The sequence below is a fragment of the Nycticebus coucang genome, chromosome 4, assembly GCF_027406575.1.
Source record: "Nycticebus coucang isolate mNycCou1 chromosome 4, mNycCou1.pri, whole genome shotgun sequence".
Taxonomy (NCBI): Eukaryota; Metazoa; Chordata; class Mammalia; order Primates; family Lorisidae; genus Nycticebus; species Nycticebus coucang.
The window spans coordinates 85,766,536-85,794,264 of record NC_069783.1 but is presented as its reverse complement, the minus strand read 5'-3'; the positions used below and the strand labels follow the sequence as shown (position 1 = coordinate 85,794,264).

The 27,729-nt window shown below is 44.9% G+C and overlaps 1 protein-coding gene across 1 annotated transcript in view; it reads right to left on the bottom strand.

The window, feature by feature from the left end:
* The window catches only part of SMYD1 (SET and MYND domain containing 1), a 227,527-nt gene that overhangs the window by 80,671 nt on the left and 119,127 nt on the right, over positions 1–27,729 (bottom strand). The gene's annotated exons all lie outside the window — the stretch shown is intronic.

The following is a 27,729-nucleotide window of genomic DNA, read 5'->3' as shown; positions in this document are numbered from 1 at the left end:
TGACCTTGATCAAGTTATATACCTTCTGAGCCTTATGCTCCTTGTCCGTAAAATAAAGTGACCCTGTGCCCACACCTCTGAGGGTGGAAAGCAGGGTTAAAGTAGAGGATGCTAAGCCAAGAACCCGGCACACAGCAAATGCCTGCAGCAAGTGGTGGCTAGTACTGCCAAGGAGACAATGGAGAGACTTTGAAGACTAACTTGGGCCACCTCTCTAACTGCCTGAGACTGTTTCCTCAAGAACCTCAGAAAAGGCAGTGCCCCCCAGCCCTGGCTCTGCTCATCATGAGTAAGGCACTCTCGGGCAATCTAGAGAGGGCACAGGGTCCCAAGGCTCATGCATACTCTGGCTCCGTGATTCTGAACTCGTCATTTACCTTCTCTGGGCTTCAGTTTCCTGTAAAGAGAAAGGGCTTGGAGTTCATTCACTCAATTCTGAGAGGCTCCTGCAGCCAGGTGGTGGAGGCTATGAGGGCTGTCTGGGCTTTGACAAAAACAGATTCGTGCCAGGGACGTGAAAGAATGGCCACAGCAGATGCACGCATCTGTCATAATGTTGCAGGGACATTAAGGTGTGAGTTTCCAAATTGAGGAAACACAGCGCCCTTGGCCCTGGATCACCTGGCTCTCCCCCTACAGCCAGTGTTGCTCCTGCGGTTCCTCTAAGAGGCAGCAGGAAGTATCAAGTCACTAATCACTTCCTCTGGGACGGATGGGGCTCCAGGGTGGGAACCTGATCTTCAGTTCAGAGGCTGCCCCATGTTTGGCAGTTCCTGGGCTCCAGGAAGCCTCCGGGAAGAGGCAGTCAGGCTAATGCTCTGTGTGCAGACTGGTCACTACCCCCGCACATGCTATTTCCTTTCGTACTCAATCACAGAATGAAAACTTTCCCTTTAATAACAGAATGTGTCCGGTTACCAGTGCCTGCACATCTGTGGTCTCATTTGCTCCTCAGAGCTGCTCTGAGAACATGTGTCATTTTTCTTATTTTCCAGAAGTTTGCAAAACTAGAAAGCTGTGGAGTTGGAATTTGAGCCCTTTCCCTCGAACTATAAATTCAGTGCTCTTTACTTGGAGTTTCCAAGGGGGCCCTGTGAAACTAGAGTTGTAGGAAGGCTACCCCGAGAGCCCACGGGAGCGGTCTCTGCTGCAGGAAGAAGGGCGTGGGTTCAGGTGGCCTGGATTCCAGCAATGCTCCAGCTGGGTGTCCTCTGATAAGTCAATTTACTTCTCTGAAGTTAAGTTGCATCATTTGAAGCTACATCATTATTTGAGGCTGTATCCACATAAGCTGAGGTGGCAACCCTGGTAATTTTCTGGGGAGAATGCTCTGATTGGCCCTGATTTGATAAATACAATGAATGGAGCTTCGTTGTTTCATAATATAAGTGGCTTATTTGGATGGCAAAATCCTTGAGGAATAGATTCCACAGAACAGTGGATAAACAACCATCTGGCTCCAAGTGATGAAAAGATAGGGGACGGTGCCACAGGTGCCAGGCAGATCCCTAAGCCCACATTTGGACTGAGAATGATTTCCATTCAGAGGAGAAAAGAGTCGATCCACGGACTCGCAGGGGCGCGTTGTCCTGTGAGGAAGCTCTGTGTTATTCCTACGGGGGTTCGCCTGCCTCTCCTTGACTACTTTTAGCAATGGGAACTCCTGTCTTAGAGTAAACTCTTGCAGGTTGGATGGTACTGATTGTTAGAAACTCTTCTGTAGAGCAAGTCAGAACCGGCCTCTCTGGGACCTAGTGTCTTTGGTCTCACTCTGGCCTCGGAGGCCACGTGCTAAGTCCAGGCCAACAGCACTCTGTGTATTAGCAGATAAGCACTGGGGTCTGTGCCAGCAAAGCCTCATGTTTATTTTGAGTCCATGGCCCTGGCACCCATAACTGCCCCCTCCTTACCCCCAGAATGTTCTGGCATAGTTTAAAAATGAAAGTTAATTTAATTCATTTAGGGAATTTCATACCCCCGCCCGTGATTAAATACTTAAGGGATAATACCACCCCTCCGAGTAGCGCTTCATTCTCTTCAAAGCACTCTCGGCATTCTTTTTTTTTTGGGGGGGGGGGGTTTGCAGTTTTTGGCCGGGGCTGGGTTTGAAACCGCCACCTCTGGCATATGGGGCAGGCGCCCTACTCCTTTAACATTCTTGATTTCATTTGATCTCCACAAAGAGATTTTGGGCACTGAAATTTGAATTTTGTAAAATTTTCGCATCTCAAAATATTATTCTTTTATTTTTTTTCCCCCAATCACTTAAAAACGTAAAAATCATTTTTAGATTGCAGGCCATACAAAAATAGGTAGTTGGCCAGATTTGGCTTGTGCCCCTTTTTTGTCACCCCTACCCTAATTTATCAGTTAGAAAATTAAATTTTTTGTATCAAGTTTTCTTAGTAAATTAGTTAACTAGTAACTTTCTTAACTAGTAAGTTAGGAAAAGAAGCAGATGCTGGGGCCTTGGGGTAGCATCTCTGCTTATGAACAGCTTCTTCTGATTGGGATTGTTCAGCTTAAATGCTCAGCAACACTGTTTTGAAGCGGGAAGATATTCCCTGCATTTTCCAAGCCTCAAATTTCCTTTTGATTTTCACCATGGCAGGTCAGGCGTAGAGCAAGGCCTACTTGTCCTGCACTGACTTGTCCTAGAACTAGAGACTGCCCTCTGACCAGGATACACAAGCCACAGATGAGCCATTTCAAGCCCAGAGGCATGAGGCGACGCTCCCCACTACCAAGAAGGAGACTGGACACCTAGCATCCCATTCCACTCCACCATCTTCCCATCTGTCATGTTAGCCCCCACAGGCTTTTCTTGTTGTCACGCTCACCCTCACTCTCTCCGTGTGTGTGTGTGTGTGTGTGTGTGTGTGTGTGTGTGCGCACGCGCACATGCGTCCCCAGACCCTGGTTTTAATCCCTCCAGCATACCTGGAGCTCCTTGAGGCCTGGCAAAGCGTGTCCCCTCTCTTCTGTCTGCCCATGCCCTTCACCTCTCACCTGGCCTTTGACTGGGGAGGAGGGGATGGGGACTCTGTGTGCTGTGAGAGGGAGGAGGAAGGCAGCAGGTTCTCATCAAGGGCGAGTGAAAAGCAAGGAGGGCATCTATACAGAAAATTCTTTTGCAGATTCTTATTATGAATCAATGTTTGCTAAGCTCCCTGCTTTGAAGCTCCAAAAAATGAGTTTGACCTGGTCTTTCCTCCAGGGGCTTCCACCTGATTTGGAGGTAGTCCCATATGGCTAATGCCAAGAGAAAGCTGTGCCAATTCCATTTAGGGTTGTCCAATCTTTTGGTTCTCTACCCCATCACATTAGAAGAAGAGTTGTCTTGGGCCACACATTAAATACACAAACACGAAAACAAAACGAAACAAAAAAGGTCCATGCATAATTTCGTGATATCCACAACAACAGATAAGTAAAAAGTCTTCAATTAATATGTATGCAGCCCAATGGGCTGCAGGTTGGACACCCCTGAAAGCTTTGTAAATAATAAATCACTGGTTATTACACTTAATGGAATTATACCCAGCGGCTTAAAATACAGATTGTCTCTAGGCTCCACAGTCTAGAGGGATCTTTTAAAAACATTCATGGCATCATGCCTCCCCTTGCTTGATATCCTTAGGATAAATTCCAAATTCCTCCCTGTAGAAACAACTCTATCTGAGCTGGCCCTACTGGCTTCTCCCACCCTGACCCCTGGCCTCACACTGGCTATGGCCTCCCTGGCCTCCTAGCCTCCTCCACCAACCAGGCTCATGCGCTCCTCAGGGTGTTTGTCCCTGCTGTTTTTGCTGCTTAGAAAGCTCTTTACTGGGGCATTTTGAAGAGTTAATTTGTTTTTGTTTGTTTTTTTAAGAGTCTCGCTGTGTCACCCAGACTAGAGTGCCTTGGCCTCAGCCTAGCTCACAACAACCTCAACCTGGGTTTGAGCAATTCTTCTGCCTCAGCCTCCCAAGTAGCTGGGACTACAGGCATAACCAAGATGCCTAGCTAATTTTTCTATTTTTTGGTAGAGATGGGATCTTACTCTTCCTCAGGCTGATCTTGAACTCCTAAGCTCAAGGGATCCTCCTGCCCTGGCCTCCCAGAGTACTAGGATTACAGGCCTGGAGGACTGATTCCTAATCATTCAGATCTCAGTTTTTTGTTTTAGTATGTTTGTTTGTTTGTTTGTTTTTGAGACAGATTCTCACTATGTCACCCTCCATAGCATCACAGCTCACAGCAACCTCAAACTCTTGGGCTTAAGTGATTCTCTTGATGCTCTTGCCTCAGCCTCCTGAGTAGCTAGGACTACAGGAGCCTGCCACAATGCCCAGATATTTTTTGGTTGCAGTTGTCATTGTTATTTACCTGGCCCAGGCCAGGCTCGAACCTGCCAGCCTCAGTGTATGGGCGCCAAGGCTCAGATCTCAGTTTTTTTTTTTTTTGTAGAGACAGAGTCTCACTGTACCGCCCTCGGGTAGAGTGCCGTGGCGTCACACGGCTCACAGCAACCTCTAACTCCTGGGCTTACGTGATTCCTTTGCCTCAGCCTCTGGAGCAGCTGGGACTACATGCGCCCGCCACAACGCCCGGCTATTTTTTTGTTGCAGTTTGGCCGGGGCTGGGTTTGAACCCGCCACCCTCGGCATATGGGGCTGACGCCCTACTCATTGAGCCACAGGCGCCGCCCCAGATCTCAGTTTTAATGTTGCCTCTTCAGAGGGGCTTCTCTCTACCTCCCGTTTGAAGGGTTCTTGCAATTCTTTTTTTTTTTTTTTTTTTATTAAATCACAGCTGTGTACATTGATATGATCATGGGGCATCATTCACTAGCTTCACGGTTCTTGCAATTCTTCATCTGCCAGGCTGTCTCCTTCATATCCCTTATCACTCCCTGCAACCATCCTCATTGTTCATGAGTTTACCTTCTTTCATTTACTGCTACATCACCAGTACACACTGCAGGACCTGGCACATATGGACAACTCCATAAATATTCATTGACTGTTCAATATATGATTCGTTTCTTTTATAAGGAGTAATTGCAACCCAAATATCTTTTGATGAAGGAATGGTTAAGCAAACTATGGTGCCTCTGTACACTCAGTACAACTAAGCAATGCAAAGTACAAACTATTGATACACACAACAATTTGTATGGGACCTCAAGGGAAATAAGCTGAGTTGGGGGGAAAAAGCCAATTTCAAAGTTTACATACTATATGATTCTGTTTATGTAACATTCTCCAACTATCAAAACAACAGTGGTAAAGAACAGATCAGGGATTGCTAGGGCTTGGAGATTGGGGTTGGGGTATAGGTAGTGAATCTATAAAGAGATAGTACAAAGGAGCCCAGTTCTTTGTATCACAAAGCTACTCATGTGATAAAAATCACACAGAACTATATATATACATACACAAATGAGTACTTGTACAACCAGTGAAATCTGGACAATTTCTGTGGATTGTACCAAAGTCAGTTTCCTGGGTTTGATGTTGTACTACAGCAAGGCAAGACATTAACATTGGGGGAAGGGTACATGGGACTACCCTGCACATTTTTTTCAACTTCCTGTTGCAAGATAAAAAGTTAAGAAAATGTTCTGCACATCAAAAATAATTAAAATATTTTTAATATTAAATCTATTTATAGACAACATTATTATTGCCATTGTGATATAAAGTGTATCTGATTCAATTTAAAGTCTTTTTCAAAACTAATTAATCAATGTGTTTTGCCTCTAATATCAATGGATAATTCTTTATTTTTGGATAGATATTTCTCCCTCATTAATTCCTAACATGAATAGTGCTTTATAGATCATATAGGGGCTGTCACAGGCATCATTTCATTGGAGACCATTAGTACTGAGCCAGTACTCTGATCATCACCCCTATTTTATAGATGGGAAAACTGTGGCTCAGATATAAAAATTCATACAACTTCATTAAGAGGTAGAGCATAAATGATTCAGGACCCATGTATCCTAACTCCAAATTCTCTGTCTTCCCCTTTTCCAACAATGATTTAACTGTTTCAGTAACTGTTTAAAAATCCTAAATTAATCTAAATTTATTTGGACCTTGAAGCCTGTATATATTCCCTCCTCCAGAGAAGCTGTGGCCTCCCAGCTCCAGACAACTCCAAAAGGCTAATTGGCACTGCTTTTTCTTTTTTAATTAATTTTTTAAATTTCAGGATGTTATGGGGGTACAAGTGTTTTGGTTGCATGAACTGCTTTTGTACAGTTTGAGTCAAAGTTGTAGTGTGCCCCTCACCCAGATGGTGTGCACTGTACCTATTAGGTGTGTGCTTTTTAAAAATTCAAGGTGGACTAGGAGAGAAAAGCAACTTTGTTGGTTGTTGCTCATTTGTGGATGTTTTCCTTGTGAAACCACATCAAAGCAGGGAAGCCCACCGTGGACTTGGCAGAAACCAAAACTTGCTGGCCAATCTGGGAGGCAGCAAGTTCCATCAGGCAGAAAACCATTTTACAGATTCCTCACTCAGAGTTGATGGAGGTGGGGTGTCACCCAAGCAGCAGAGCCCTTCCTAAACACCAAGCTGGCTTAGAGAGCCTCCATCTTGGCAGTTCTGTCTGGGCTGACTGAGACAGGAGGTGAGCTCCGGACAACCCCGCAGGTGGTCACCGAGTGCTTACCAGGTGCAAGGGGGTGGGGGTGGGGCAGATGTGACTTTGTGGGGGGATCTCATCACATTCAGGTACTAAAAAAATAACATTGTGGGGCTTTTTTCGTTCGTTTGTTTTTTTATTGTTGGGGATTCATTGAGGGTATAAGAAACCAGGTTACACTGATTGCATTTGTTAGGTACAGTCCCAGTAACAATCATGTCTTGCCCCCAAAAGGTGTGGCACACACCAAGACCCTTCCCCCTCCCTGCTTCCCTCTCTCTGCTCTTCTTTTTCCCCACCCCTCCCTCCGTCTTTTTCTCTCTGCTCTCCCCTTCCCCCACCCCCAAATACCACTGTGTTTTAATCTTCCTTAAAGTCATCCCTGAACAGGTGTTGATTCTTTAAAGGAGAAATCAGAGGGGTCATCCTATTAGATGCTGAAGAGTGTGCACTGCAGTGCATTGCAGGCTACACACTAAACAGTAAAAATGCTGTGGTCCCTCCCTACCCCTTCCCCATACAACTCTCCAGGACATTCCAGCATTTGAAACACACAGAGAAACATCCAGCTTCTCCCAGGAAGACATCTACATTAGATTTGAAGGAAGCTCAGGACTTAGCAGATTATAGGTATAGGGGGCAGAACGCATTGTGATGAGGAGGGTATTGCAATAAGAGGGACTGTGTAAACCCTGCTGTATGTGCTCCCATCTCGACAGTCATCATTGGGTTCACAGCCTTCTCCTTGAGTAGACCCTGAGCTCCTCAGGGTGGGGTCCACTGACATTTTTAGATCTCTGGCACAAAACAGGCACCAATAAATTTTGAGTCAATGAATGAAGGAATAACAAATAATTTATTCTCCTAGTCATGGGGATTGATCCAAGGTTTCTGAACTGTGGAGATGACATAATTTTACATGTTTTAGACGCAACACTTTGACAGCCCCGTGTAAGTCTTCGCAGTTGGATGAAATTTGGGGATTTCAGCTGGGCATTGTAAATCTGAGAGCAGAAGGCTAGTCACTCTAATCCCTTTCCACCCTCCACTTTTACCATGGTCCTGTAAATAAAGAGCCATCTTGAGGCTTGGTGCGCACAGAAACTGAAAACCTGAGCTCTTTGGAGATCTGAGATTTGGACTAAATGTGATAGTCATCTCCATCCGCTGTGCCTTACCGAGACTGCAGAATCCACAAGTGGTTGTTGATTTATTAAATAAAGAAGGATGGGGAAGAGCATGACTTTGGGGGGGCGTGGACACATACCAGTTTGTAGCTTTAATATTTCTTCCTATGTTGGAGGAATTCTCCACTTTATGAATCTTGATGAGACAAGCCCATCCCCTACTAAGGAGGCAGAAACTTATGAAATGGCTCACCAACCTGCCTTACAGCCAGAGCATCTAGCCAACCAGATGTCACCACCTCTCTGGACTTTAATGAGGTGCCAATGACATCCATTTCATACCTCATCTATGAACTTCTAATAGGGCAAATACCACCTGCACGCACGTGCGTGTGTGTTTGTGCCTATGTGTGTGTTGGGGGGAGTGTCACTGCAGACACCAGTGTCATCTAGGGAACATTCAGTATAACCAAGGACACCTCCCTCCCTGCTGTCACAGGTCACAGTGGCCACGGCTCTGCCCTGTACCTAACAGATGCCTCCTGAAACGACAGGTAGAGCACAGCCACCACATTCACCCACCAGGGGCAAGACCTCTGAATGACAGGTGAAGACTTCTTTTTTTTGAGACAGAGTCTCACTATGTCACCCTTGGTAGAGTGCTGTGGCATCACAGCTCACAGCAAACTCAAACTCTTGGGCTTAAGCCATTCTCTTGCCTCAGCCTCCCAACTAGCTGGGACTACAGGCACACACCACAATGCCTGGCTATTTTCTTGTTGCAGTAGTCATTGTTGTTTAGCTAGCCGGGGCTGGACTTGAACCTGCCAGCTTTGGTGCATGTGGCTGGTGCTGTAACCACTGTGCTATGAGCACCAAGCCACTTGAAGACTTCATGATTCAGTATTTCAGGTTCTAGACAATACTCCATTGGTACTTAACAATTTTTTCCTATACCAACTTTTTATCAATATTTGAAGAAAATAGTACTTTGAGGCTAACTTACATTGAATGGGAGGTTAAATTCATAATATACAGGGTAATAACACAGACCCCAGAGTCAGACAAACTAGTATTTGGGTCTAAAATCTACCAACTGTGTGTTTTGGTACAAGGCACATGGAGAGTTCCGTTCATTGTGGCTACTAATGCCATTATTTAGCTTATTAAGTATGAAATATATCATTTTCTTAAGGACTAAGTTTGACAGCTGACATCTTTGACATTTCACCTTAACACTTCTTGTTTCATTTTTATTGTGAAGGTCTATCTTCATTCTTTCAAATTCACCTTTTGGGTTGTCATTATCTTTCAAAGTTTTTTTTTTTTGCAGTTTTTGGCCAGGGCTGGGTTTGAACCCACCACCTCCGGCATGTGGGGCCAGTGCCTTACTCCTTTGAGCCACAGGCACCCCACCCTCTTTCAAAGTTTTTTAGAGCAATTTTGGTGCAATCATGGATAAGTCAAAACTCATGATTTTTTTCAAATATGAATTCTATTGTGGAATCAATGCAGCACAGATAACTCAAAATATCAATGAAATGTTTGGGAAGGAGGTCTCCAATGGATGCCCAGTCCATCTCTGGTTTGAGAAATCCCATGCTGGTGATTTTAATCTTGAAAATGAGCAACATGAGTGACCTGAGACCGAGGTGGATAATGATGAGGTAAAAGCTATGTAGAAGCGAATCCATCTCACCCTATGTGTAAATTAGCAGCAAGGTTCAATGTTACTATTCCAACCACATTGGACCATTTGAAACAAATCGTCAACGTAAGGAAAGTGGATAGATGGGTTACCCACACGTTAAACAAGGATCAGGAGAGAAATCGACTCCGATTTTGCCTTTCTTTGCTGTCATGACATAAAGTTGAACCATTTCTATACTGTATTGTTGTTACATGCAATGAAAAACTGATTCTTTTTGACCATTGCAAGCATTTGGCATAATGGTTGAATAAAGATGAAGTCCTAAAACACAGCCCCAAACCAAACATTCATCCAAAATAAAACTAATGGTGTCTGTCTGGTGGTCCAGTGCTGATATTATCCTCTACACTTTATGGTCAATCAATTGCAGCAGATGTCTATGACAACCAATTGGACAAAATGATGAGAATGGTTGTAATTAAGCAGCTGATATTGGTCAAAAGAGAAAGGGCAATCCTCTTGCAAGACAACGCTGTCACACAAACAATGCTGCTCAAACTATAGAAGCTGGACTTGGAAACTCTCTGTCATCCACCACGTTCACCAACCTTGCACCAACTGATTACCACTTCATCCAGGCTTTGGACCACATCTAGCAAGGAAAAATATTCCCAACAAGCTGTGGAAAAGGCCTTTCTCGAGTTTACTACTCACCCTCCAGGCTTTTTTACTGCTGGCATACACAAGCTACTGTTAAGACGGCAAAACTGTGTGGATAGTTTAGGTACATGCTTTGATTAACTGTGCTGCTTCTTGTTTAAGATATAATAAACTAAACTTTCAATTCAAAATAGGACTTTTCATATTTGATGATCTAACTGGGATACTCTTTGAGGAGTTAGAGGACAGAAAGAGAGGATAACAGGCCAACTCCAAGGACTCTGCTCTAGCCCCTGAGCCAGGCAGACAGTGGAAGAGGGATTAAACCTATTCAGTGTAACCTGAGGGCAGAAGAAGAACCAGTGGTGGAAGCTCCAAGATGACATGTTTGGCCTCGATATAAGACTTGCTAATAAACATCAGAAGATGTGCCAGGGTCCTTCAGTGAGAAGTATGGGAGATGTTTAAACCATCGGAGCCGTTGGAAAGAAGATTAAATAGACATTACATCTGACTGAAAATTTAAACAACAAAACCTCCTTTTTAAATGAAATATTCTGCAAAACCCCAGTCAGTGCTGTGATTACCCAAAAGGTATACTAAGCACACACTCAGAGTAAAGGAGCAAAAAGAAGAGAGAAGAGTTTCATCTGATTAAATGCAGCTAGAAATTTTTACTTTTCGGTATACCTAGAAACGGCCTACTTTCATGTGGGCAATTAAAAACAAGTTGTGTGTAGGAATGGGAGCACCACACCCTTTATGGTAGTATTCAGTACTCAGGGATTTTACAGACTTTCTTTTTTTTTTTTGAGATCTATACTTTTTTAATTTTTTTATTATTAAATCATAGCTGTGTACATTAGTGCAATCAAGGGGTACAATGTGCGGGTTTCATATACAATCTGAAATATTCTCATCAAACTGTTCAATGTAGCCTTCATGGCATTTCCTTAGTTATTGTATGTAGACATTTGTATTCTGCCTTTAGTAAGTTTCGCCTGTACCCATTCTAAGATGCACCATAAGTGTGGCCCCACCCATTACCCTCCCTCCACCCTAACCTCCCCCCTCCCTTCCCCTTCCTTGGTCCTTTCCCCATAGTCTTGTGCTATAGTTGGGTTATAGTCTTCATGTGAAAGCTATAATTTAGCTTCATAGTAGGGCTGAGTACATTGGATACTTTTTCTTCCATTCCTGAGATACTTTGCTAAGAAGAATATGTTCCAGCTCCATCCATGTAAACATGAAAAGGTAAAGTCTCCATCTTTCTTTAAGGCTGCGTAATATTCCATGGTATACATGTACCACAATTTGCTAGTCCATTCGTGGGTCGATGGGCACTTGGGCTTCTTCCATGACTTAGCAATTATGAATTGGGCTGCAATAAACATCCTGGTACAGATGTCTTTGTTATATTGTGACTTTTGGTCTTCTGGGTATAAACCTAGTAAATTATAGGATCGAATGGCAGGTCTATTTTTAGGTCTCTAAGTATTCTCCAAACATCCTTCCAGAAGGAACGTATTAGTGTGCATTCCCACCAGCAGTGTAGAAGTGTGCCCTTTTCTCCACATCCATGCCAACATTTCTGTTTTTGGGATTTTGTTATGTGGGCTACTCGTACTGGGGTTAGGTGATATCTCAAAGTAGTTTTGATTTGCATTTCTCTGATGATTAAGGACGATGAGCTTTTATTCATGTGTTTGTAGATCATGCATCTGTCTTCTTTAGAGAAGTTTCTCTTCAAGTCCCTTGCCCACCCTGAGATGGGATCACGTGTTCTTTTCTTGCAAATATGTTTGAGTTCTCTGTGGATTCTGGTTACTAGACCTTTATTGGAGGTATAACCTGCAAATATTTTCTCCCATTCTGAGGGCTATCTGCTTGCTTTACTTACTATGTTCTTGGCTGTGCAGAAGCTTTTTAGTTTGATCAGGTCCCAGTAGTGTATTTTTGATACTGCCTGGGGAGTCCTCCTCATAAAATATTCACCCAGGCTGATTCCTTCAAGAGTTTTCCCTGCACTTTCTTCAAGTATTTTTATAGTTTCATGTCTTAAGTTTAAATCTTTTATCCAGTGAGAGTCTATCTTAATTAATGGTGAAAGGTGTGGGTCCAGTTTCAATCTTCTACAGGTTGCCAGCTAGTTCACCCAGCACCACTTGTTAAATAGGGAATCTTTTCCCCACTGAATGTTTTATTTATTTATTTATTTATTTATTTATTTATTATTATTTTTTTATGTAGAAATCTTTCCTTTTTTGCAGTTTTTGGCCAGGGCTGGGTTTGAACCCACCACCTACGGCCTATGGGGCTGCCACCCTACTCCTTTGAGCCACAGGAACTGCCCCCCACTGAATGTTTTTAATTTGCTTGTCAAAAGTCAAATTGGCTTGTCAAAGATCAAATAATGGTAAATAGCTGGATTCATCTCTTGGTTCTCTATTCTGTTCCAGACATCTACTTCTCTGTTTTTGTGCCAATACCATGCTGTTTTGATCACTATCGATTTATAGAACAGTCTCAGGTCTGGTAGCGTGATTCCTCCTGCTTTGTTTTTATTGCTGAGTAATGTTTTGGCTATTCAAGGTTTTTTTCTGATTCCATATAAAACAAAGTATTATTTTTTCAAGATCATTAAAATATGACAATGGAGCTTTAATAGGAATTGCAGTAAAATTATACATTGCTTTGGGTAGTATAGACATTTTAACAATGTTGATTCTTCCCAGCCATGAGCATGGTATGTTTTTCCATTTGTTAACATCTTCAGCTAGTTCTTTTCTTAAAGTTTCATAGTTCTCTTCGTAGAGGTCTTTCACGTCCTTTGTTAAGGATACTCCCAAATATTTCATCTTCTTTGGCACTACTGTGAAAGAAATAGAGTCCTTGACTGTTTTTTTGGCTTGATTATTGTTGGTATATACAAAGGCTACAGATTTATGGGTGTTGATTTTGTAGCCTGAGACATTGCTGTATTCCTTGATTTTGGATTATGTTCCATGGGCTGATGAGAAGAATGTGTATTCCATTTTCTTGGGATGAAATGTTCTGTAGATGTCTGTTAAGTCCAGATGGTGAATGGTTAAGTTTAAATCTAAAATTTCTTTGCTTAGTTTCTTTTTGGAGGATCTATCCAGCACTGGTAAAGGGGCGTTAAAATCTCCAACTATTATGGAACTGGAGGAAATCAAGTTGCTCATGTCTGTTAGAGTTTCTCTTATAAATTGAGGTGCATTCTGGTTGGGTGCATAAATATTAATAATTGAAATCTCATCATATTGAGTATTACCTTTAACAAATATGAAGTGTCCATCCTTATCCTTCCTTATTTCGGTTGGTTTAAAGCCTATTGCATCTGCGAATAGGATTGCAACACCTGCTTTTTTCTGCTTTCCACTTGCCTGGAGTATAGATGACCATCCCTTCACCTTGAGTCTAAATTTGTCTTTTAATGTAAGATGTGATTCTTGTATGCAGCAGATATCTGGCTTGGGTTTTTGTATCCAGTCAGCCAACCTGTGCCTCTTTAGAGGACAGTTTAAACCATTCACATTAATTGAGAATATTGATAAGCCTTTCAAGAGTCCAGTGGACATTTTTAATCCTTTTGTGACTGTGGAAGTTGGAATTTGATCAAAATTTTCTGGGTGGGTTTACTTTTGTGGTGGAGGATTACACTGGTCTTTATGGAGGACAGGTCTGAGAATATCCTGGAGACCTGGTTTAGTTATGGCAAATTTCTTCAACATGTGAGTGTCATTAAAGTATTTAATTTCTCCGTCATAAATGAAACTCAGGTTAGCTGGGTACAGAATCCTGGGTTGAAAGTTATTTTGTTTTAGGAGATTAAAAGTTGATGACCATCCTCTTCTAGCTTGAAAGGTTTCAGCAGAGAGATCTTCGGTTATTCTAATATTCTTCCCTTTGTAGGTGCTGGTTTTCTTTCGTCTGGCTGCTTTCAGAATTTTCTCCTTCATATTAACTTTAGTGAAGTTGACTATGATGCTTCTGGGGGATGTCTTATTTGGGTTGAGTCGTGCTGGAGTTCTGAAACTGTCTGCTATCTGAATTTCAGAATCTCTTGGCATGTCTGGAAAGTTCTCCTTCATAATCTCATGGAGAAGAGACTCTATGGCTTGTGAAGCCACTTCATCGCTTTCGGGGATCCCTATAAGATGAATATTGGTTTTCTTCATATTATCCCAGAGCTCTCTGAAAGAGAGATCAGTTTTTTCCCTCCATTTCTCTTCCTCTTTGAGAGTTTGGGATCGTTCAAAAGCTTTGTCTTCAATGTCAGAAATCCTTTCTTCTGCTTGCTCCATTCTGTTACTGAGGGATTCTACAGTTTCTCAGATCTTTGAGGGCTGCAACTTCTTGTCTCAATGTGTCAAAATCTTTGGTCATTTGGTCTTTGAATTCGTTGAATTCTTGAGATATCTTTTGGGTTACTGCTTGCAATTCTAATTCGATCTTATTTGCTATCCAGATTCTGAATTCAATTTCTGACATCTCAGCTATTTGTTTGTGCATGGGATCTTGTGCTGTGTCTGCCCCATTGTTCCTTGGGGTATTTGATCTACTCTGACTTTTCATATTGCCAGAGTTTTTCTGTTGATTTCGCTTCATGATTGTTTTTCACCGTTGCCTCTGGCTGTCCTCAGAGTTGGGGAGGTGTTTCTCCAAGATTAGACCCCAGCAGGATCACTCTATTGTTGCTGGATCATTGTAGGGAGTGGCCCTGTGTAGTTCCTCTGGGGCTGCCCCAGCCAGGGAGTTCTGGTTGTGGAAGCAGCTCCGGAGTTTGACACACCCAGATCCAGCAACAGGGTGGGAGGTGGTGTGCACCGTTCTGGGAGTGCCTGGTGCCCGGTGACTTTGGCACAGATAGCCCAAGGCTCTTGCAGTCTCTGACCAGGAGAAGTGCTCTGTGCAGAGGCAGGGAGGGCTCCAGAGGGCACGCGGCTACCAGATTCCCTGGGCAGATGAGCAGGCCGGTGTGGAGGCAGGGAGGGTATAGGAGGGAGGATGCAGGGTTGCACGGCTCCCGCAGTTCCTGGTCTGGGCATGCGGAGGCCCAGCGGGCATGGGTCGCAGCGCAGCTCTTATGAAGGTCCGGGCAGCACCAAGCCCAGGAGTTTGAGGTTGCTATGAGCTGTGACGCCATAGCACTCTACCCGGGGCAACAGCCCGAGGCTCCAGTGTGCCAAAACCAGTCTCACTCTGCCCCTGAGGGTTAAGGCTGTAAGGCAGCTCAGTCATTAGGTTACTAGCTTCCACCCGATCCTTGCTCTCCCACCCTGAGGGCGGAGCTTGCTGGGGCAGTTCTCTCACAATGGCTCCCTGCAGCCCACAGCCAAACACTATTAGCTCCATCCAGCTCAGCAGCTCAGTCTGGGGCCCTAGACATTGGCCAAAGTTCTCCGCACTTCTGCTCAAGCTCTCCCCAAAGGCAGTTCAACTGAGTGCCAAGTCCAAAAACACTGAAACAGTTCACAGGTAAGGCCTTTCCGGTTTGTAGTCTCACTGCTGCTTGTACTTACAGCTGCCAATGAGATTAGGTTGATCGGACACACACAACCACTTGCCAGTTTTCCACTGTTCTTGTCCTCCTATTGTGGTCCAGAAGTCCCTTGCTGACTCCCTGTATCCTCAAAGGGATGATTATAGGCAGATCCCACCAGCCAGAGATGCCTGGAGTCTTATCTTCCCATACTCACTGTGCCCTGTTGCAGGGAGGCTGTTACTCGGCCACCATCTTGGATTGTCCCTATCGGATTTTAGTCTTAATTTGGTCTTGAGCCCATTACAACAAGCTGGCCAAAGCAGAGTTATTTAGAAGAAAGTAGGAGCAAGACCCAGGATCCTGTTCCCACAATGCCCCTACTGAGTTCTCTGCAGAACTCTTGATAACTTCTGGGGAGTCCCTGAGCCCAGGCTGAAGAATCCTAGTGATGTCATCTAGTCTGGGCCATGGGATGCTCCACAGTGCCTTTCTTTTTTTTTTTTTTTTTTTTTTTTAGCGTTTCCTTACTTTCTTTTTTTTTTTTTTTGAGACAGAGTCTCAGTGTACCGCCCTCGGGTAGAGTGCCATGACGTCACACAGCTCACAGCAACCTCTAACTCTTGGGCTTACATGATTCTCCTGCCTCAGCCTCCAGAGCAGCTGGGACTATGGGCGCCCTCCACAACGCCCGACTATTTTTTGGTTGCAGTTTGGCCGGGGCTGGGTTTGAACCCACCACCCTCGGCATATGGGGCCGGCGCCCTACTTACTGAGCCACAGGCGCTGCCCACACAGTGCCTTTCTTTACCAGAGGTACATCTGATACCATGAGATCTTCTGGGCTATATGAGCCAAACAGAAGGGCTGCTTATACTATGGGGTGTCCCAAAGGTCTCCCATAAGTCACCATACATAGGGAAAATGGGAAGTTGTAGCTATGTGCACCTTTATTTACAAAATATTCGTTATGAAATTTTCAAAGAAGTAAATACACAGAGCCAATACACAGAGCATATTCTGTAAAATACACAGAGCCAAAACACAGAGCATAGTCTGTAAATATTTTATAAAATTTTGTAGTAGTTTGTAAATAAAAGTACATTTAGCTACAATTTCCTATTTTCCCTGTGAATGGCAACTTTATGGGAAACCTTTGGGACAGCCTGTATAGTCTGAACCTACCACAGGGCCTGTTTTCACTCTAGGACCCACTCCAAGTTAGCAGCCTTCTCTATCGCCTGATCAGTGGGTCATAGTGGTATTCCTAAGTATGAAACATGCAGCTTCCAAAACCCAAAGACATCTCTACCAAGTGCTGTGCTTTGTTCTCAGCGGTAAGAATTTTAAGGTACAATAAGTTGTCCTTTACTTTGGAGGGGATACCCTGATCATACCCCAGACCATTATACCCTTAAAACCTTTATTGATGGGCAGTGCCTGTGGCTCAGTGAGTAGGGTGCCGGCCCCATATACCAATGGTAGTGGGTTCAAACCCAGCCCCGGCCAAACTGCAACAAAAAAATAGCCGGGCGTTGTGGCAGGCGCCTGTAGTCCCAGCTACTGGGGAGGCTGAGGCAAGAGAATTGCCTAAACCCAGGAGTTGGAGGTTGCTGTGAGCTCTGATGTCATAGCACTGTACCAAGGGTGATAAAGTGAGACTCTGTCTCAAAAAGCAAAAAAAAAAAAAAAAAAAACCTTTATTGATACAGTAGGTCTCTGGATCTTTTATTGTTTTTCTCCTATGGTCTAAAGAACATGTCTCCCCCCCAACCCCGAGGCACCTACTGTATTTGCTACTTTTTTGCACATCAGGTCAAATTTGCATGATTTTACCAATTTATCACAGAGGCTAAGGTGCAGCCTGTGTCTCATGGAATATTAATAGATGTTTTACCAAAAAAGGCTCAAAGCTATATTAGCCACACGTTTGCTCTAAAAAAGTGTTTTCAATATCTGCTTAAGAAAAATACTGGATGTTTATACAGGTGCCATTGATAGTTTCACATGATAAATATAATTTCCAAAATGCAGTGTCTCATTGAAGACTGGCAGGCAGCATTCCCCAACTGTAAACATAAGACATCCAGTGGAGCCTCCATCTCTATGTAGTATTTAATAATCGACGTTTGAGTTGTGTGACTCTTCATTGATCAGCAGCAGCCTATCTGTATGTTCAGACTCAGAGCCAAATACATATTGTGATGCAATTCAGTATTTCTTATATCCTAAACCTTTCTACTATTCCATATCAATCTTCATGGATCCCAAAGAAGGACTTTTTCTGAAATTTTATTTGTAATTGACAGGTAATAATTGTATATGCATGTATTATGAGGTACAAGGTGATGTTCTGATATATGTTCACAATGTAGAATGATTAAATTCAGCTTATTCATATATCTATCACCTCACATACTTACCATTTCTTGTGGTGAGGACATATAAAAGTTACTCTTGCAGCAATTTTGAAATAATACAATACACTATTACAAAACTATAGTCACCATGTTGCACAATAGACCCGTAAAACTCTTTTGAGAGAAACGCTCCCCACTCCTTGGGGGGAAAAGACAGCCATGCTAAAGCGATGATAGCCATTAGTATTTTCCTGCTGTCTATTGCATCTGTGAGAAGAATGTTCCACCCACAAGTGCAGCGGGAGCAGCTGTGGGACCGGTAGCTTCAGCTTCCTCAGGAAAGCCTCGCTTAGTTGCTTTGTTACCACCTTCGTCTCTTGAAAGTGCCTGTCCCATCCCCCACTCTCCCTTCAACCTACCAGATTGCCACATGGCTTTGATGAGCTTCGGTACATCCCAGCAAGGGTCTTCCTACCTACATTTGTCCTGAAGGTGGATCGTGCAGTTTCTTCAGGAGCATCGTATGCTGGGTTTTCTCTCTCTCTCTCCCCACCACCTCGCTCTCTCTCAGCCCCCGGCCCCCGGCCCCCAGCCCAGACTGTTCTGCTTTGAGCTCTTTCCATGACCCGAGGTGGCTCTATTCCAAGCATTTCAGGAGGGCTGTTGGGCCAAAACCTCCCTCATTTGTCAAAGCTTTGTTTTGTTTTCTTTCTTTCTCACTCCTTTTTTTTTTTTTTTTTGCAATGATCAAATAATCAGGAAAAAGCAAACAATAAAGCTATATTTAAGAAGGTGGCATCGAGCTCTGGTGCTGGAGAGCTAGACTCCGCCCCTTCTCCATCCCTCTCCCGCCCCGCCCCCGCCCCCGCCCCCACCGCACGCAGCGCAGTCCGAGGGTGGCTGTGGGCAGAGGAAGTGCGCTGCGGCGCTCAGAGGCAGCTCAAAGCCCGGATTTCTGGCCGAGCAGATCTACCATTCTTTGCTTCCAGCCTCAAATCCCACGCTTACTCACTTCACAGCACCTACTTTTAACCTGCCAAATGCCACTAAATCTGCAAATTAAACCTCTGATTACAGAATTCCTTTTGATGTTAAAAAAATGTGGGGATTTTTAAAATGTAATTATTCATACACTAAGATTTTAATTGTGCTGCTTTTCTCCCTCTCTCGCCTTTTTTTTTTTTTTTCAGGGCAAGGTGATTCCCCCCGTGTGAGCCTGCCCAGGCAGCGCCAGGGGCCGGGCGCAGGAAGGAGCCTGGGGGAGTTTTCTGATGGGATCAGGATGCTCTATTCCAGGGAGGCGGGAAGGGGTCTGGACAGCAGCTGGTGGTCCCAGGACTCCACCCCACCGCCTCCCCACCTTAGCGATGAATGATAATCAAACGCAAGGCCACGGTGTAATTTCCCATGTGAGGAGCTTTAAGCTGAGGGCTGGGGTCCTGGTCTCTGCCGCTGGTTCCAAAGTGCTGGGATTTAGGCAAGAGCTCTGGTTGGAAACTCCAGGGCCAGGGAGCCTTAGGGAACTGTGGCCTGGGCTGCCCTCTTTTATCTGGTTCTTCCTCCCCTTTCCAAGGTGCAACCAAACTGATCTTTTTGTTTTTTAAATTGTGGCAGAATATACATAATATAAAGTTTAAATGGTTAGCAATGAATGATAATCAAACGCAATGATACACTTAGCATGTTAACCCTTTTTAAGTGTACAGTTCTGTGACATTAAGCCCAATCATTCTGTTGTGCATCCATTACCACTATCCATCTCCAGAATGCTTTCGTCATCCCAAACTGAAACTCCATACCCAGGACACAATGACCCCTCTTTCACTCCTTCCTGCTCCTGTAGCCACTATTCCCCTTTGTGTCCCCGTGCATATGACAGCTCTAGGCACCTCAAAAGAATAGAATCATAGGATGTTTGCCCCTTTTATGTGACTTAGTTCATTCAGCACAATGTCTTCAAGATTCATTCATGTTGAAGCATGTTATAATTTCATTCCTGTGTCAGGCTGAACACTATTGCATCGTATAGAGAGACTACATTTTGTTTGTCCATTAATCTTTTTTTTTAGAGACAGAGTCTCACTCTGGTGCCCACAGTAGAGTGCTGTGGCGTCACAGATCATAGCAACCTCCAGCTCTTGGGCTTAGCCGATTCTCTTGCCTCAGCCTCCCTAGTAGCTGGGACTACAGGCACCTGCCAAAATTTTACTCCATGAGCCACAGGCGCCGCCCAGTTTGTCCACTAATCTATCGATGGACACTTGGGTTGCTTCCACCTTTTGGCCATTATGATAATACTACTGTGAACATGCAGGTACAAATATCTTCAAGTTCCTGCTTTCTATTCTTTGGGTATTACCCAGAGATGGAATGGGGATCATATGGTACTACAGAATAATTCTTTAAACATGTAATTAAACCATTTTGTTCCGTTGTTCAGAATAAAATTCACCCCCCTCTTGAAACCTAGAGAGTCTGCCTGATGGGGTCCCTAAGGGCTCAGGGTGCTCGTCCCATTCCTTCATCTTTGGGGACATGGCCACAACCACACCTACCTCCTTTGGGATGCACAAACACCACAAGCCCGCCTCCTCCCTACACCCCTGCTCCAGCTCATTGACTTCCTCCTGGAATGCTCTTGGGCTTGGCTATCTAATCCTGTTGTTGTGGTGGCAGCTCCTCAGGGACCCTCCCCTGACCACCCATCCACAGCTGGCCTCACTCCCTCCTTATAGCTGTTGCTCCTTACAGATTTGTTGAATGAATGAGTGAATGAATGAATGAATCCAAGCCTGCACCTTTCCAAGTGGTTGGAGTGGGGCCACTAAGGGCACTTAGGCCCTAGACTAAGCTTGGGTATCTTCTAGGCACATAAATTTTATATAAAGAATTGAGGGGGGGAAATTTTATATTTGTATTTACTAAAACAAAAAAGACACTTGAGGAAGTTCATTAGTTTCCTGGGGCTACCATAACTAAGTATTATAAACTGAGTGGATTAAACAACACTTCTTTGATTCCCAGTTCTGAAGGTCAGAAGTCTGAAATCAAGGTGTCCGCAGGGTTGGTTCCTTCTGAGATCTCCCAGGGAGAAACCTGCTCATGTCTCTGTCCCAGCTGCTTTTAGGTCCAGGTATTCCTGAGTTTGCAGATGGCATTCTCCGTGTCCTCACTTCATCCTCCTTCTATGCTTGTCTTTGGCCCAGATATCCCCCCTTTATAGGGACACTGGTCACATTGGATTAGTGCCCACTCTAATAACCTAATCTTAACTTGATCCTTGGCAAAGACCCTATTTCCAAATAAATTCACATTCATAGATCCTGGGGGTTTGGACTCCATCCTCTTTTGTGGGGTTCACAGGAACCTATAGCAAGGAAATGAAATGTGCATGGATGGTTTAGATGCAGTGGGAAAGTTTATTTAGTTAGCCCCTAACTAAATAAACAGCTGCACCACTGGGGCAGGCAGATCGGGTTGTCAAGTTTCCCTTCTCTTGAGCTGAACTTTGGAGGAAAAGACTGGCTGAGTGCTGAGCTCTAGGAGGAACTGAGCTTTAGGAGGTGATGCCCTGTCTCTAGTCACATGGCCATCTAAGCAGAGTGAGTGTCGGAACCCAGAGTGCTAACTTCCCATCCAGGGTGCTCTCTGAATCAAGCCTTCTCAGATGGCAAGGAGGTTCCCCCAGACCTGGAGATGGAGAATTGTGTGCAAAGACTTTACTGGGATGTCCCCTCAGAAGATACACCTGCCAGGAAGTGAGGTAGGCAGAAAAGGCAGGGAGAAGGAGACCCATGGAGCAGCTGCAATAGAGACCTCAGGCAATCCCACAGGGGTTGGGGTGGCCCTTCGGAGTTGCTCTCTGTACCTCAGTCTGGAACACTGGGAGGTGAAGCAATACCTTGTCCCCAGGGGCCATGCCCAGAAAGGGATGCAGCTGTCAGCTGTGAGCAGCTGGTACTGCCAGCAGCTGGAGGCGTAAAAAGGGCATGAGGAGTTGCCAGGCTGCAGCATAAACAGGAGCAGGAATGGGGCCTCCAGACTCTCAGGCTACTCCGTCCACCACAAACATCACCTTTGATGCTGAGGCTCCTATGCTTAAAACCATTTCCTCCAACCCCCTGAGCTGCTTACAGTGCAGACCCACAAGCCAAAGCATACCACAGGAAAAAGCTTTCTTTTACCTAGAAAAACAATAAAGTTTTCAGTTAGAAAAGAGGGTAAGTTCAAGAGGTCTGTTGTACAACATGATGACTACAGCAGATAACAATGTATTATATACTCGAAATTTGTTGAGTAGAGAAAATGGGAGATTCCGGCTCATTGAGAGTAGTCACTGATATTACAGACTGAAGGAGAAGACTCTGGTACTAACATGGCACTGGGGAGACTGTGGTATCTTCTGTGAGGATGCTGGCAGTGCTGCTGGTGCTGGCAGGGCCTCCATGCCCCCACGCTGAGCCTTCTCCCGAGCAGCCCGGTCTCTGTAGGATCTGTGAGATCTGACCAACTCCAAGGTGTCCCCTGGACATTGAGTTTTACAATAAATCTCCAATTTAACATGCTACTTTTACCATTCCTCTTTTTCACTAAGCTGAAAACAGAATAAGGCTCTACTCTAATTTGCTTATTTACCACATCGGTACTATTTTATCTTTTCATTAACCTTTTCTTCATATTTACAATGTTGGACTATTCCATCCTCCACACAGCCTCCAAAGTAATCTCTAGAGCATAAATCATACCATTTCAGTCCCTTCCTCCAATTTCCCAACTCCCCAGCCCACCCACCCATACCATTACCTATAGGGATAAACCACAAGTTCCCTAGAATGTCATATGTGTCATGACTGACTCTTGCCTCCCTCTTCACCCATACTCTATCACTAAGGTTGTCTTCAGCTGCAAGGCACAGAACACTCTAATAAAATGGGCTTAAATATAACTAGCCTTGTTACCGCCTTAACAAAAAGAAAAGAGGTGGGAAACTGTAGGGCTGCTCACCCAGAAGTTCCCAGCATCACCAAAGGCCTGTTCTCTCATCCTCATGAGGACAAGGTGGCTGCAGGGGCTCCAAGTTGCACTGGCTTCCAACCCAATGTCAAGCAGCAGAGCCAGGCCTGGGTGAGCTTTCTCTTGTGTCTCATGGGCCAGAACCAGCTGGCTCTTTCTGAAGCCATCATAGGAGTGGAGTATCGTGATTAGTTTAGACCTGCTATTCCCTGAGACTTAGGGGGCATCTCAACCTTCACCTTTCCTTTGAAGGATTTCCTGTCCCTACTTGATATCTACTTAATCTTTTCATCCATGGCAGGACTACTTGATATCTTTTCATCCACACATTCAACGGTCTCTACAGAGCATCTAGGAGAGGCGTCCTCACACTTTTTAAACAGGGGCCCAATTCACTGTCCCTCAGACCGCTGGAAGGCTGGACTATAGTTTAAAAAAAAAAAACCATGAACAAATTCCTGTGCACACTGCACATACCCTATTTTGAAATAAAAAAACAAAACGGGAACAAATACAATCACACTGCCTCATGTGGCCCGCGGGCCGCAGCTTGAGGACCCCTGATCTAGGAGGTGGCAGAGGATAAAGCAGTGAGCAAAAACAGACACTTAGTTCCTTTCATTCTGTCCCTATTTCTATGACAAGACTTGACATGTTTATTTTGTGGCCTGTGTGATATTAGGCACCTCTCTGAACCTTAGTTTCCTCACGTATAAAAGAAGAATAATAATGACCACCTCATTGTTGCAAGATTTAGAGATGATGTACTTAAAGAACCCAGATGTTACCACTTTATAACTAATGTACAAGAAACAGTAAATCTTTCTTTCTTTTATTTTTTTTGAAACAGAGTCTCATGCCCTTGTCCTGGGTAGAATATATAACGTCATAGCTCACAGCAACCTCAAACTCTTGGGCTTGAGTGATCCTCTTGCCTCTTGCCACCACACCTGGCTAGCTTTCCTATTTTTAGTGGTGACAGGGTCTCACTATGGCTCAGGCTGGTCTCAAACTCCTGAGCTCAAGAAATCCACCTGTCTCAGCCTCCCAGAGAGCTAGGATTACAGGCATGAGCCACCATGCCCAGCCAAAAAATAGTAAATCTTTACAGATTTGTTTCCTCCAGACAAAGAGTGCTTTTCTTATGTCATGAACTCCTTTGTTAGTCTGGAATGAAATTTTCATATGCATAAAATAAAATACATGGGAGTAGAAAATAAAACCAATTATATTAAAGACAATTATCAAAATATTTTAAAATATTTATACCATAGAAATACATACTCTTTATTGATAATGAAAATGATATAGTGTTAGATCTAACAATATTTCAAAGTAGTGTTGATGAATGTTAATGACATTTCAAGAGACGGACAATTGTCGTAATGTTGTATGCAAAAGTGTGTGATTCCTTTTGCTGACAGAGTCTCAAATGATGCTAGGACTAATTGGTTTGTTTTGGTTTGTTACCAACATACACATTTGAAGGAAGTGCCAAAGCTTCTGTTACAGTTTTTACCCCCTTGGTTCTCAGACACCCTGAATTCTATCCATGCTCCCCTTGGCAGTTAATAGACCTCAAGTTAAAAGCCTCCCCCTGGACTTGGGGCAAAGATGGATCTTTTGTCCCAAGGCCCTACTAATAGTGTCTGACGTGGCCTCAATGCCTGATGGACTTAATAAACTAAAAAAAATCAATAAGTGAGAACAGACACAGAGGTGCAGACTGGGCTGTCTTGTTAGACCTGGAGCACAGAAGAGCTTTAGGCTTTCTTGGGAGATCCCAAGACAAGGTCTTCCCATCGAGGCAGTGGCTACATATCTTTCATTTTCTGAGCTTTGGAAAAGGGCTGCTTGAAACCTACAGAAAAGTGGGCCTCAAACGGGATAGCTGATCTCTAAGAAAATCTCCAGGACTCCTTTCCCAGGGCCACACCTGTCCTGAGCTGCCTAAGGGTGTTCATAGGAGCCAATGCTGTGCAAAGCCAGAGGCCCCAGAGTTCTCTAGCTGCCTCACCCTGATCAGCTGTGTGACCTTGGCTAAGGCCACTCTCCTCTCTGAGCCTCAGTTTGCTCATCTGTGAGAAGCAAAGGTTGGGGAAGATGATGTTTCTCCAACAGGGCTCCAGGCATGAATTCTTGCTGTTTCAGAAACAATTATCAATGCTGATGGCGGTGGTGGAGGTGATGGTGGCAGCGTGTGTGTGTGTGTGTGTGTGTGCGCGTGCCCGCGTGTGTGTGTGTGTGTGCTAGCACAGGTGCACTCATGTGCAATATCATCTTGATTTTTTTCCTTTTGAAAAAAGCCGATTTTTGAATCATCAATCTGGCCCCCTTAAAAATAGTACGTCAACTGTCACAAGCCAGTAAGGAGAAGCCGGCTGACAGGACACATGTATGACAAGGTGGCACCAAGTAAAAGCCATGTGACATCATAACTCCTGGGCTTGGGAGGTTTCCCTGTGGTTAGAATAGGAGGATAGGGGAGCACAGGTATTCCACCACAAACAGGAAACAAATACAGTAAACACACAAAAACAACAAAAATCACGTCCAAGCAGTGAAGCGCCAAAGTCACTCTGCACCAGGGATTTGAGGGCAGCACGAGTCATGTATTAATGACGTTACTTTGAATTTTGTTGGTTTTGTTTGATCCTCATTTAATTTGTATTTTTATTTCTGCTTACCCTTGTGTAGGAGCTATCAGTATAAGGAGTTCATCAGTAGTTATGTTTGAATATGTTTAATTAGCTTTATCATCAAAACAAAAGCTATTTGAGACAACAGTGAGGGCATCTGTGAAGTTTTTTTCTCTTTTAAAGGAGAGGTGTCCCAATATTAAATTTGAGAAACAAACAATTAAAAAAATATATCTTTGCCCCCCCGCCCACCTCTGACCTTCATGGCCTCTAATTCCCAGACAGCAAAGTCCGGCTTGCATGCTTTGTGGCAGGTAGGGGTGCGAGTCCACTTTGGAGGACTTTGGGTGTGTTCTGCTGCCCTCTGCTGGCCATAGAAATCATCAGCTGGGTTCATCCTGGGCTCACAGAAGAATTTGGAGAGAATGTTTTCCGGGTCTGGTGTCCGGTCACAGTGACCTCTACTTAAAGGAATATTACACAGAGCTGGGCCTCCATGCATTTAAACCTTTCCAACCTAAAATGAGCCAATTTTACAAGCGAGCGTTGGCCCTGCTTGGGGTAAGTTTTGGATAAGGGAAGATAATGATTCAAGGGAGGGATGCGATGAAGGCAAGATGAGAGAGGAGACCCCCTGCAGGCCTCCCCAGCAGCCAACCCAAGGGGGGCCCTGCACTTTCACCCTGGGCTGAACGGCCCAAGCCCTACCTCAGTGCTGGACTTCATGCCTGTCACAGGGCCTTGGCCTTGGCTGTTTAGGTCCTGAGCATCCACTCAAGAAAGGAAACCCCTCTCCAGCTGCTAAGGCGCTTCTGCCTGCAACAGGAGGCCCCGCACCTTCTCCAGGGGGTGGTTTTTAACATAGCTTGCAATGAGGAGGAAAAGAAAACAGCACTGACTGTCGGAGGCCCCGGGCACTGCGGAGCAGTGGGCACCCTTCAAGGCCCAAAGCATCCTTCGTACCCCAGTCTTGTCCAGGCCCCTGGGCCTGCAGTGCCTCCTGGTTCTGCTCTGGCCAAACATTCACAGATAGAGGGGGCTAGGGCCTAGGCATAAGACAGTGGCTTTTGAAGATCATTTGGGCAGTGTCCCTGGAGGGGACAGTCCCCTAAACCAACCACAGTCACACTGCTGGTCAATGCTGGGGCCGGACGGTTAAGAGGGGATGCTGGGGGGCCCTCTGGGTGCTGGGCTTGGAGAACCCTTGCTTGCAGCCAAGAGGCAGCTCTGGGATATACTCAGAGACCTTCATGCTTCTATGTCAGAGGTTCTCAACCTGTGGATTTAGGAAGGTTGAGAACCAATGTTCTATGTAATCAATCTCAGCCACAGCTTCTCCTCCTTTTTACCTCTCCCTTGGTACCCGGCACTGCGCAATAACTGGTAGGAAGTCACCACTCTGGTTCTCAGCATCTGCCCAGCCACCCCACCCCCCACCCCCGGTGACTGGGTAGCCTCCAGACTGTGGAACAGAGGGGCTAAAAGCGTGGGTGTGGTCAGAAAGAAGCTTTCTTGGGCAAAAGTAGCAAGTTCTGGGCATGGAGAAGTTGGCCTTGTCCTCTCTTTCCAGGCCGCTGATGGCCCAGCCCTCTCTGTGCTAACCCCATGTTTCCTTGGGGACACAGTTGAGAAAAACTCAACAAAGCCTTCCAGGATCCGTCCATCTCCCCCACCCAGACCTAGATTCTGAGTCTTTCCAGTGCGGCCACCAGTGGCCCCACTGGAGGCCCCACAGAACCACTCTCACACTTCCCACCACACCTCCACTGAGCAGACAGGTGCTCCCAGCCATCTCCACAGTGAGGAGCCTGGCTCCATGAGGGGGAAGTGCCCTCCAAAGTTCCTGGCTTCATGTCCCCTTCCAAGAGCATCTGGCCCTTCTCCTAATGATAGGCTCTCTCCTCCACCCTTAGATGTCACCATCTCTCCATTTAGCCTCAGACCACCACACACTCTGATTTAAAGGAACTTGGAGGCCCCAAGCCTAAAGTGCCCTCCACCCCCTACACGGTAGTGCAGCCCAGTGGTCACACTCACAGACATTCCACCCAGCACATCTTTCCTCCACTTACTGGCTGTGTGGCCTTGGACAAGTTTCCTAACCTCTCTGAGCTTCACTTAAAATGGGGATTC